The following is a 10,974-nucleotide window of genomic DNA, read 5'->3' as shown; positions in this document are numbered from 1 at the left end:
TTAATAATATTTAATTATATAATAATAATAATAATAATAATAATAATAATAATAATAATAATAATAATAATAAAACATACAGTACACAATTTACAGACAGTTTCATTTTTTAATGATTGTTATTCTAAAGGTTTTAGATATAAACACATCATAAATCAGTTATATGTGGTTAGCCACTTCTTTCCTGAATAACAAGTACCTGGTAAAAGTGGTCTGTACTTATTAACCTGACCTTTGACTGAGACAGAAAGTTACGTTTGAGTAAAATAACTGGGCAGTGATGTAATGATATTAAAAGTTGATTGATTGCATTTGGGTGTACATAAAGAGTGCTTGGCAAAGCTAATTTATTAACTGGCCCTGTTGGAACAGAGACATTTGAAAGTATTTTAACAGGTGGTGTAAAATGTGTAGTTCATAGAAGAACTGAGTAGTTTCTATCAACATTCTTTTTGAAAGTTACATTAAAAAAAAGTTTATTATTGACCTTTTCAGTATGTCATCACTAGTGAAGAAATCAGTATTAAAGTAATAATGTTAATCCTTGTATACATAGCTGGTTCCAAAAACACAGCATAAAGGATTCTTTATTCTGCAGTGTGCTGCTTTACACCTTCAACTGTTAACAGCAATTTAAAATAAAGGTATTGAACCCACAGTATATGAATACATACTCTGTTTAAAAAATTGGCAATTCGTAAACTGTAATTAAGAAATATGTGGTGTTTGTAGCTTTTGTTCAGCAGGAGAATCTTCCCCCACACACACCACTCAAGTGTTTTCTCAAGTGTCTGTGGGGAACACCTTCTTAATTACCTATAAATGTATCCTAACCCATTGGATTCACCCTCTACTATTGCAGCTAAACCCCTTGGTTTAATTCATTTTCCATCCCTAAAGCAGCCGGGGGTCTCTATTGCCTTTTACATTCATTCACATGCAGTTTACCTGAATATCTGAAATCACAAACTTGTTTCAGGATCACAGTGGAGATCTCTTTGCAAGATAGATCCTTGAATACAATTGGCTGCAATCCATTGGCATTAGTAGCTTTTGCAGGGAGTGTCACCTCCCTGGCTTGGATGGGCATGGAGACTGCAGTGCTACCCATCCCCTAAGAGGGTGACTTCACCAGGGCACGCCCTTATAGGACAATGTGGCGAATACTGCCGGTTGCCAATGTGTTTTTCAACAGCTAAGGCTTTAGAATGTAAACTGGCTGGTTGTTGGCCATTCAGCAACAATACATTAAACAAAAAGAAAACTTACGAGTTTTTCAGGTAAGCAAAACAATTAACATGTACAGTTGATATTAATAGCAAACTCATTTGGAGGATAGGGATATAGTGCAGGTGGGCGTACGTACATCACAGTTTTGCATAACCAGTTTTGCATAACCATAAGCAGCAGTGTGGAGTAGTGGTTAGGGCTCTGGACTCTTGACCGGAGGGTTGTGGGTTCAATCCCCAGTGGGGACACTGCTGCTGTACCCTTGAGCAAGGTACTTTACCTAGATTGCTCCAGTAAAAACCCAACTGTATAAATGGGTAATTGTATGTAAAAATAATGTGATATCTTGTAACAATTGTAAGTCGCCCTGGATAAGGGCGTCTGCTAAGAAATAAATAATAATAATAATAATAAACATAACTATTAAACGCTCAATAGTGCTAAACTTAGAAATACTGTAAAAAAAACAAACAAAAAAAATCAATGAAAGGACAGTGTTTTTAAGGGGTGAAAACTCTGTTCACAGCAAGCTGTTTTCTTTAAATCAACTTCTCCCCTGCTTCAGATTTGCCTGTCAAATTCCAGACTCTGTACAGAAGTGTTAGGAATTTTCACAGGGTGGCACACTGCTGAGATATTCTAATCAGTTCTAGTAATAACAGTTTCACCATTACCCAACCAGCTGCATTTTATTTAAACACATATAAGAGTCAAAGGCAAAGACAACATTTCAGAGAGTAATATAATGACTGTAACAGTATAAAACAACAACTAACAACGTGATAAATATACTACAACAATTGAATTGCCTACAACTTTTTTTTTTCACTACCTACCATGTCAATTGTTTCATTGCTCACAGAAAATGTGCCTTGTGTTTCAAAATACGCTCCTTACCTTTACAAATAAAACAATATATTACAGTATTTTTATTACAAGGATCCACTGTATTGGATGCATACAATAAACAGCACATATATGTATTTTATTCTAAAGCATAACATTGTCGCCTAAATATTCAACCCGCTACAATATATAGTATACACAGCGTATGGCCTTTTTTACCCATGGAAAGGGGTGAGTGTCACTGACATGCTTGTTTTTCTGAGTTAATGGGTTAAACATGTGTAGATGGTAGATTCAATCCAGATTTGGGTTATCCTGGAGGGGTACACGTTGATTAAATAACCCCCCAAGTCCATTATACAGTTTCTTGTAAGTTTGACCTAATTGTAAGTGTGTCAAAACAACGTTATATTGTAGGAGCTCAATAGGTCAGTAGGATATCAACTGTATAATGTATATCCAGAACATTATTGGTAAGGTTGGCCAAAATTCAGTTACTTTAGTTGCATTTTATAGTGATGATTAACTGATCATTTAACTCCTAGAGCAGTGTGATGTAATGTTAATTACATTTATACTGTTATGCTTCAACCGGGGAAAAGAGTAAGAAATAAAAAATCAGCATTTTCTTTTACAATACCACTCCTTTTCTGATCACCATGACTCACTTGTATTATAACCCTTCCATTCAGTTTCTCCTGATTGTGTATCCTTAATGTACTGTATGTCTCAGATCATACACACTTCAAAGAGCTTGACACACATGCTTTCTGTTGACTGGAAAACATGCGCAACCATCCTCTGAAACCTAGCATTAACATGCAGATCCGATGGAACAGTAACAGTGTATACAAGTCGCTATGTGAGTTACTTAGTAAGCACACATGTAACACTTAAATCAAACAGAAAATATGCATTTATATAAATTCATCTTATTTAACCTTTTGGGCCTCGATAAACAGGTCATGGTTGACTTTCAATAGGGATTTGATATTTTATGGCTCAATCTTTTGCCTTTACAGGTATAGTAACAGCCTTTCACTTTTTTATGTAGAGGTGCCTATTCTGTGTTGGTGCGCATAGCTGCACATGTGTGCAATTGATGGCTCCCAGGACACCAGGAAACACATACCTCCCAAGAAAACCCTGCTTTGTATTTTGTTGTGGCTCCTGAGAGACAGGGAAATGGATGAATTCTCCTGCCCGCTTTACTAAAGCTGCAGGTACATCTCGCACTGCACAGCAGACTAGCTCATGTCCGCAGTATACTGTAAAGCCATCAATATTGTTTGTCCACTCGTTCACCTGATTTTCACGCGCTAACTGTCTGCAAAAGTGTTTTGTGATTGCCTTAGGGGTTTGCGAACTTTGCTAAATAGAGCCCCATGTGTTCAAATTTCACCTCTGCTGTTTGTTGTAACGATTAAACATTTTCAAAAAATAAATGCAAGTGATTAAGTTAAATATGCAGGCAAGAAGTGGTATAAAAAAAAAAATCCAATTTTTTCTTTCAGTATTTTTATTAGTTTATTGCTCCCCACAGCCATGATGATCATTAATTAAATCAGAATTTAAATATTGACTCTTGGGGGAGCATTAACAAACAAACACATGACAACCAGTTTTTTTAAAAAAACAGCTTTCTCAACATTTCAAAACAAAGAACGTAACACGTGGTTAAATCTATGTATCACACCAAAATATTTCACATGTACAGAAACATCGGCAACTCCACATAGATGAAAATTCAGTTGTTATTATTTTATTTTACATACTTAAAAAGAGACAAAAATAGATGTTTCAATGCTTTCACAACTTCATCAGGACATCAATTTATAATATATACAATTACAGATAGAAAAAAGGAAAAAAAAATACTCATTGCATAAAAATTAAGTTATAATTCTTCATAGATACTTAAAGTCATATAGTGCATACATAATCTGTCTAGGAATCACACAACTGTGGTTATAGTACATTCAAACAAAACTTTGAGTCAGAGTCCTTGACTTCGAGCCTCGAGTCCGAGTCCTTGAAACAAACTCAAATCCATTTTCATTCAACTAGTGGTAGTAGTGGGGGAACAGACCACAACTTGACTCATGTAATGGCAGAAAGTGGTACGGTGACAGACAGCAAGTTGTGCACTGTCATATTTTGGTACACGTGCAATCAATTGCAATGTGATAGGTGTTTTCCTATTGCCTAAAGATGTACATTTATCATTAATTATATATTATTTTTTTGCAAACTTAAACTGGCAACAGACAATTAATTTCTCTAAAAAGAAAAAACAATTCACGAGAAGTCCACTGCAAAGTTGCACAAGTAAAAAAAATGTACAAGACCCAATGTATTGCATATGATAAATATTCATATACTATTTTCTTAATGGTGGAAAAATAAAACAAATTACATTGTGATAAATTAAATTTTTTAAAAATATAAAAGACCGAAAAGAGCATAACATACCATATTTGAATGGACGCTTCCCTGCTTTCTTAGCTGAAGTTGTTTAGGCATGCGCGAGCAAGCGCAGTGTGCTGAGAACCACTACACAGGTAAGAAATTAAAGTTACCTTCACCTCTGACTATAGCATCTACTTTGAATTCAATTCGGGTGAAATCTGTCAATCTGACTTAGACATTGCCAGAACTGTAGATATACTGTGTTCTTAAATATTACATTTAGTATTATTTTTATTATTTGTTCTGCAAAACAGAAACATTATGTTTCACTTTCATTGCATTTGCACTTTTATAAGTCTGTAATACAATTATTATTATTATTTATTTCTTGGCAGACACCCTTATCCAGGGCGACTTACAACTGTTACAAGACATCACATTGTTTTTACATACAATTACCCATTTATAAAGTTGGGTTTTTACTAGAGCAATCTAGGTAAAGTACCTTGCTCAAGGGTACAGCAGCAGTGTCCCCCACCGAGGATTGAACCCACGACCCTCCGGTCAAGAGTCCAGGGCCCTAACCACTACTTCACACTGCTGCCCAATGATGCATTTACAAGATTGTGCTTCAGTTCATTTGATTTCAGATCATGTATTTTTTTTTTTTATCTTTTCTCTTTTACACAAAAACATTATGTTTATGTATTTCCCAGTGGCGGCTGGTGGCCAAAATTTTTGGCTGTTCACACCTTAGATGCAGGTGAGGGGGTGGGGTCCAGGGGGCCAACTTCAGTGGTAGAAGCACTGTCCAACCTGATGTGACTATCATCTAGATTAAAATAATAATAATATAAAATATTCTATAAATAATATTAAAATAATACAAATATACTGTACGGTATATTTAATAACCGATTACCTTAAACAGGCAGTAGTGGCCGGTAAATTAACAAAAAAAAAAAAAAAAGAAGCCTTGCCGAACACAGCAAGATAGTACTGAGCTTAAGTTATGGGCTTTGCTTGTTTTTTTCTCACAGTTTACTGTACAAGCACTGCTGTTTCTTATGTGATAAGATCAAATTAAATTGTCCTGAACTGTTGGCGTATAGTCTATAAAACAATAAATAAAATAACAAATTTGAATTATATTTGTACTGATAGAGTTCTTAATTTGTTACAAATTAAAAACTTTCTTATTTCTCCCTATTTTACAATTAAACAAGAACCCTGTTCAAATGCATACGAGTGTCAATCATCTGTAAGATATTAACCAGTCCTGAGGAAAGAAGTAGGCGGGTTCACCATTTCCTTCAGCCGGATTTGCTGAATGCAAGTGTGGGCATTTATCTGATTTATCATTTTACTGGATGCTGAGCTTCAGAACAAAGTCACTGCCCAGGGGGCAGGCGTGGTAGAGTATGCAAGGCATTGTGGTGATTGAAGTCCTGCACTTATGACAACCTCATAATCAAAAGGAATAGAACAAAAAACAAACATGCACAGTAAAAATAGCCAACAAATAGCCAAACCACCAAAGACGATATTTACCTGCTAGATCTTTTAAAAACAAGCCAAATTTGGCTGGTAAACCGCCAATCTGGCAGCCCTGACCGAACTCGTGCTGCTCATATTTATAGCCTATGTTGTCTCGGCACATGCGCGCTGATCACCGTGTTCGCTAACCAGCTGCACTCCATCCACATTTTTAAGCCAATCATAGCCAGTCCTGGCTGGCGGCTGGCTGCTACTGAACATGTGTAAGGTGGATTTGGGTGCTTGCATTTCTGAGCAAGCACAGTCCCTTTTCACACTGGCACACCCGAGCCGAGCCGAGCCGAGCCCTCACGGTAAGGCTAGTTTCATACTAGTCAGATGAGATGAACGGCATTGTTGATGTGCCAGTGTCACATGAGAAGGAGAATAATGCACATCATCCAGAAGAAGGGAAGTGCAACCATTAATAAGAGACTGGGGGTTCGGCGAGCAAGCAAACACTGTTAACCGGCCGCCCTTGGTATTTCCCTTGTGAAGGTTCATAATGGAACAAAAACATGAAGTTCACACAAGACAGATTTCTAAGTTGACGCTGCACAGCGTATTGTTAATGTGTTTTTCCCGCATCCATAATAAATCATTTTCATTTTGGTAAATTAAGTGGTATTAAGTTATTCTGTCGTTCTTTTTTTCTGCTATAAACCAGTCCTTCTGTCCTATCAGTCTGATATACAGACGTGCTCAAATTTGTTGGTACCCCTCCACAAAAAACGAAGAATGCCCAATTTTCTCTGAAATAACTTGAAACTGACAAAAGTAATTGGCATCCACCATTGTTTATTCCATATTTAATAGAAATCAGACTTTGCTTTTGATTTTTTATTCAAAATGATATTGTAAATAATAAAACAAATGAAAATGGCATGGACAAAAATGATGGGACTGCTAACCTAATATTTTGTTGCACAACCTTTAGAGGCAATCACTGCAATCAAACGTTTTCTGTAGCTCTCAGTGAGACTTCTGCACCTGTTAACAGGTAGTTTGGCCCACTCTTCCTGAGCAAACTGCTCCAGCTGTCTCAGGTTTGATGGGTGCCTTCTCCAGACTGCAAGTTTCAGCTCTATCCATAGATGTTCGATAGGATTCAGATCAGGACTCATAGAAGGCCACTTCAGAATAGTCCGATGTTTTGTTCTTATCCATTCTTGGGTGCTTTTAGCTGTGTGTTTTGGGTCATTATCCCGTTGGAGGACCCATGACCTGCGACTGAGACAAAGCTTTCTGACACTGGGCAGTACGTTTCGCTCCAGAATGCCTTGATAGTCTTGAGATTTCATTGTGCCCTGCACAGATTCAAGGCAGCCTGTGCCAGGCGCAGCAAAGCAGCCCCAAAACATAACCGAGCCTCCTCCATGTTTCACTGTAGGTATGGTGTTCTTTTCTTTGAAAGCTTCATTTTTTCGTCTGTGAACATAGAGCTGATGTGACTTGCCAAAAAGCTCCAGTTTTGACTCATCTGTCCAAATGACATTCTCCCAGAAGGATTGTGGCTTGTCAATATGCATTTTAGCAAATTCCAGTCTGGCTTTTTTATGTTTTTCTTTAAAAAAAGAGAGATGCTGAAGAGTCCCCACAGTGTCATGTGACAGGAATACATGAGTTACAAAACATTTGAAAAAAAAAAAAGAATCGTGTAGATTGTGGGTTTGATTTTGAAACGTACAAAGTACACATTTGCAACGTTTGCCCCAATTTTATCGGTTTAAAATAATAACTAATTCGTTTTTTTTTCTGGTCTTACAATATTGTTTTTTTTTTTTTTTTTTGTCTCAGAAAAAAATGGGGACCAAACAATTTCAAAATTGGGCCCTGATAAAAGCTTGTTGCTCTATAGCTGGATGTTTTATTCATAGCTTATAATAATTTGATGTTTAAGAAAGAAATTGGAAACCAAAGGCTTTTCAGGGACAACTTGTATCTTTCAAACACTAGACAATAGTTGAGGAGAAATCTTCTACAGACTGTTAGTACAGTTGCCCAGGTGAACAGGGCCTTTTGCACCTTCTGTGGGGCAAGCTGCACCTGGGTAAAGATTTCTCACTGTGTCAACAGTTTGTTCCTACTCCCACCTTGTAGGTTTTAAGGAAATTACTAGGCAACCAGCATGTAATTGTTTTATAAAATGGTCTTCAAGCACAGGTTTGTGCCCTTCTTCATTAGGCTTTAATTTGCCTTGGTCTGGGTAAACACCAGAAACAAGATATGATACTGCTTCTCCCCTGTCTTTCTGGAAGTACCAAGTTAGCTTTGGAATTGAAGAAACAGCAGGTCTGAGATAAGAGATAAAGAGGACACAGTAGCTTTCTGGAGATGCCTGTCATGTATGATGGATAAGTTTACAACTGTATCCCATTTTCTTGCATGTTGCAAAGTCAATTCTGACCCGGGACTGCTGACTCCCTGAAGCTTTAAAATCCTCTTTCTTACACCCCCTGCCCCCCCCCCCCCCCCCTGCAGCTTTTGGTTTTTTGCATGCTTGTTTCTGAATATGTAGATTTGCAGTGCTATAGTGTAAATGCATGTTACTCAGATGCGTTGTCTGATTACAGTTAGACTGTGTAAATAGGGTGTGAGTTTTGAACTATTCTCTACACAATGTGTGCTCTTAGTAGACTAATGTACACAGACTAATGTGCTTCTCTTATAAGATATGCTAAATGTATCTCAGTTATATATCAATTACACACTGTCTCATGGAAGGATAAAACCACATTTAACAAAATATACAGTTCTATTTAAGTTTAATAAAACAAATATTTTCAACAGTTAAGATGAACTAGATCAACATGAACTCACGTAATCTCTTTAGATGCAAAGGGACATTGTCTTTTTCTTTACTGTTCTGTTTGATCTAATATAATATAGCTGTGTATTTTTACATCTCATCAATGGTAAAGTACTTGCAAAATATTTCAGCTAACCCATTAGAGCTCAAATTCTTACAGGTGTAAGTGCACACATGAGTAGCTTGTGTTTAATTGTTGTCATGTGTATTCTTAGCTGTAAAATCGGTCGATATTGTGACACTACTACCACCATGTGGGAGTTCTGGTACTGAACAAAGATTACTTCAGGTTTATTATCTGCTGCTAAAAAAAGGTCAATGTGCAGCTTATGAGTGCTGTGACTATTGTACACTTGTTTATATTTATGTCAAATTATTTTTAATTAGTTCTGTATTAAAATCTGTGTTATTAAACAGCTGCTTGGAATTCTACTGGACGTATGCAGACCTTGCCAAAACAAAGGCTCTAGGTTGAGCTTAGTTGATACTATCTGGCTGCATTTAATCCTCCACATTATTAGCATTATAAGCATTATCACTGAGTTGGGAAGAAGATATTTTGTTCCTTGCTTGTTGTTGTTATTATTATTATTATTATTATTATTATTATTATTATTATTATTATTATTATTATTATTACTTTAATTGATAATATGTACAGATCCATTATATAGCTTTATAGTGGTTTAAACCGCTCGTCCTGGTATATTTTTTCTTTAGGAAGCTCATAATACTTCATGTTTTCTCCTTTGTTTTAACACTTGACAGGAACAGCTGCCTGCTCCAATGGACAATTCTATTGCAGTAACCTTGGTTTCCGACCACATTACATCCCGTCCTCACGAGTCAATGATGGAATTTGTGGTGAGAACAAACTTTATTTCCTGCTGTTGTGTTCTTTTTGCCATGACAGAAACTTAATTGGATGTTGCTGATTTCCATTTGTTAGAAAACTGTACAGCACTTTTTACGTTGGCAGGTTTTGGCTTCCTGAATCGTAGCCTACATTACAATGTGATTCTATCAACTTGTTGAATACAACATTTTCAATCAAAACTACATGAGGATGTTGTTTTAAAAGTTGCCTGTATGCTGTCTTGTGATTCATTGGCTTAAAATACAGGTTGAGACGGGCCACTATAAAAAATAAAATAAAATCTCAGGCAAGTAGTTTTTTAATCTCATCACATTACTTCAGCAGTACCTGTAGTGCATTATTACAACACAAATTGCCAATTTGAATGCACTCTTACTATCTCATAGTTTCCCAGCGACGAACCTTAATCTCTGTTTAAAAGGATCCTTCTTGGAAATAGATGATGTTACTTGTTGTATGGGAGCTGTACTGTAAACCACAACCATAATTTGTCCATGTGGATTGAGAATCATATTGTACACGAACATATTCATTTATGTTAGTGCTACAAAACATGTTTGAGTAGAACCCTGTTACAAAGTCCTGTAACTGTCAGTCAGTTTATACAAGGAGATCTGTCAGTATGGCATTAGCATAAAGACACAGTACCACCTTATGTAATGTAACATAACGAATACTGTAGCTAAATGTAGAAGTCATTTACTTTATAAACTGTGTTTTTTGTTTTCTAAATTCATTTCAAGTCCTGCATGAAACAAAGGGCAGTCAACCATTAAGTGCAGCAGTAGGAAGTATTCTGTTTGAACCTTTTCCTGTTGTATACATCTTTTAACATCATCAGGTAGCATGCAGAATGACAACTTTTGATAACACACTGTCATGAATCCTGACAGTCTCCCTTGGATGGCTCTTGACAACTCTGCAGTTATGCCACTGTGACAGCTTAATACAGGGATTTTTATTCCAGCAGTTCCTATACTAGTTACAATAAAGTGTTGTTAGTATTGTTGCTGTACTTTGCTGCTTATATCTAATTAACGGTTAAATCATATTCTTATACACTTTCAGATGTTGAACAAAAAATAATGATACATGTGCAATATTTAGCACAGAGGCCTGCTTTATGTAAACCTCATCCAGGGTGTGTATACAGTATATGTGCTTACAAATTAGCTGCTGCCGTTTATTCAACAGCTTGTATCTCATAAAGTCTTTGCATTTTTAATGTAAAACAACTTGCACCACTCACGGTTCGTTGCCCCTTTAA

Source organism: Acipenser ruthenus, chromosome 1 (genome assembly GCF_902713425.1).
Source record: "Acipenser ruthenus chromosome 1, fAciRut3.2 maternal haplotype, whole genome shotgun sequence".
NCBI lineage: Eukaryota > Metazoa > Chordata > Actinopteri > Acipenseriformes > Acipenseridae > Acipenser > Acipenser ruthenus.
This window is presented reverse-complemented; position numbering follows the sequence as displayed.